This window comes from Electrophorus electricus, chromosome 16 (assembly GCF_013358815.1).
Source record: "Electrophorus electricus isolate fEleEle1 chromosome 16, fEleEle1.pri, whole genome shotgun sequence".
NCBI lineage: Eukaryota > Metazoa > Chordata > Actinopteri > Gymnotiformes > Gymnotidae > Electrophorus > Electrophorus electricus.
In genome coordinates, this window is record NC_049550.1 from 18,940,816 (window position 1) to 18,943,315 (window position 2,500).

The following is a 2,500-nucleotide window of genomic DNA, read 5'->3' on the forward strand; positions in this document are numbered from 1 at the left end:
ATTGTGTGTGTGTGCTTCCAGTGTATGAGGACATCGTGTGTGTGTGTGTGCTTCCCGTGTATGAGGACATCGTGTGTGTGCTTCCAGTGTATGAGGACATCGTGTAGGTGTGTGTGTGTACTTCCAGTGTATGAGGACAGGACATCGTGTATGTGTGCTTCCAGTGAATGAGTACATCGTGTTTGTGTGTGTGTGTACTTCCAGTGTATGAGGACATCGTGTCTGTGTGTGTGTGTGTGTGTGTGTACTTCCAGTGTATGAGGACATCGTGTAGGGGTGTGTGTGTGTGTGTGCTTCCAGTGTATGAGTACATCGTGTAGGTGTGTGTGTGCGCTTCCAGTGTATGAGGACATCGTGTAGGTGTGTGTGTGTGTGTGTGTGCTTCCTGTGTATGAGGACATCGTGTAGGTGTGCTTCCTGTGTATGAGGAAATCGTGTAGGTGTGCTTCCAGTGTATGAGGACATCGTGTGTGTGTGTGTACTTCCAGTGTATGAGGACATCGTGTGTGTGTGTGTACTTCCAGTGTATGAGGACATCGTGTAGGGGTGTGTGTGTGTGTGCTTCCAGTGTATGAGGACATCGTGTAGGTGTGTGTGTGTGTGCTTCCAGTGTATGAGGACATCGTGTAGGTGTGTGTGTGTGTGTGTGTGTGTGTGTGCTTCCAGTGTATGAGGACATCGTGTAGGTGTGTGTGTGTGTGTGTGTGCTTCCAGTGTATGAGGACATCGTGTAGGTGTGTGTGTGTGTGTGCTTCCAGTGTATGAGGACATCGTGTAGGTGTGTGTGTGTGTGTGCTTCCAGTGTATGAGGACATCGTGTAGGTGTGTGTGTGTGTGTGTGCTTCCAGTGTATGAGGACATCGTGTAGGTGTGTGTGTGTGTGTGTGCTTCCAGTGTATGAGGACATCGTGTAGGTGTGTGTGTGTGTGTGTGTGCTTCCAGTGTATGAGGACATTGTGTAGGTGTGTGTGTGTGTGTGTGTGCTTCCAGTGTATGAGGACATCGTGTAGGTGTGTGTGTGTGTGTGTGTGCTTCCAGTGTATGAGGACATCGTGTAGGTGTGTGTGTGTGTGTGTGTGTGCTTCCAGTGTATGAGGACATCGTGTAGGTGTGTGTGTGTGTGAGTGTGCTTCCAGTGTATGAGGACATCGTGTAGGTGTGTGTGTGTGTGTGTGTGTGCTTCCAGTGTATGAGGACATCGTGTAGGTGTGTGTGTGTGTGTGTGTGCTTCCAGTGTATGAGGACATCGTGTAGGTGTGTGTGTGTGTGCTTCCAGTGTATGAGGACATCGTGTAGGTGTGTGTGTGTGTGTGTGTGTGTGTGTGTGTGTGTGTGCTTCCAGTGTATGAGGACATCGTGTGTGTGTGTGTGTGTGTGCTTCCAGTGTATGAGGACATCGTGTAGGTGTGTGTGTGTGTGTGTGTGTGTGTGTGCTTCCAGTGTATGAGGACATCGTGTAGGTGTGTGTGTGTGTGTGTGTGCTTCCAGTGTATGAGGACATCGTGTAGGTGTGTGTGTGTGTGCTTCCAGTGTATGAGGACATCGTGTGTGTGTGTGTGTGTGTGTGTGTGTGTGCTTCCAGTGTATGAGGACATCGTGTAGGTGTGTGTGTGTGTGTGTGTGCTTCCAGTGTATGAGGACATCGTGTAGGTGTGTGTGTGTGTGTGTGTGCTTCCAGTGTATGAGGACATCGTGTAGGTGTGTGTGTGTGTGTGCTTCCAGTGTATGAGGACATCGTGTAGGTGTGTGTGTGTGTGTGTGTGTGTGTGCTTCCAGTGTATGAGGACATCGTGTAGGTGTGTGTGTGTGTGCTTCCAGTGTATGAGGACATCGTGTAGGTGTGTGTGTGTGTGTGTGTGTGTGCTTCCAGTGTATGAGGACATCGTGTAGGTGTGTGTGTGTGTGCTTCCAGTGTATGAGGACATCGTGTATGTGTGTGTGTGTGTGTGTGTGTGCTTCCAGTGTATGAGGACATCATGTAGGTGTGTGTGTGTGTGTATGTGCTTCCAGTGTATGATGACATCATGTAGGTGTGTGTGCTTCCAGTGTATGATGACATCATGTAGGTGTGTGTGCGTCCAGTGTATGAGGACATCATGTAGGTGTGTGTGCTTCCAGTGTATGAGGACATCATGTAGGTGTGTGTGTATGTGCATCCAGTGTATGAGGACATCATGTAGGTGTGTGTGCTTCCAGTGTATGAGGACATCATATAAGTCTGTGTGTGTGTGCGCTTCCAGTGTATGACGACAATGTGCGTGCGCGCGCTTCCAGTGTATGACGACATTGTGTGTGTGTGCTTCCAGTGTATGAGGACATCGTGTGTGTGTGTGTGCTTCCAGTGTATGAGGACATTGTGTAGGTGTGTGTGTGTGTGTGTGTGCTTCCAGTGTATGAGGACATTGTGTAGGTGTGTGTGTGTGTGTGTGTGCTTCCAGTGTATGAGGACATTGTGTAGGTGTGTGTGTGTGTGTGTGCTTCCAGTGTATGAGGACATCGT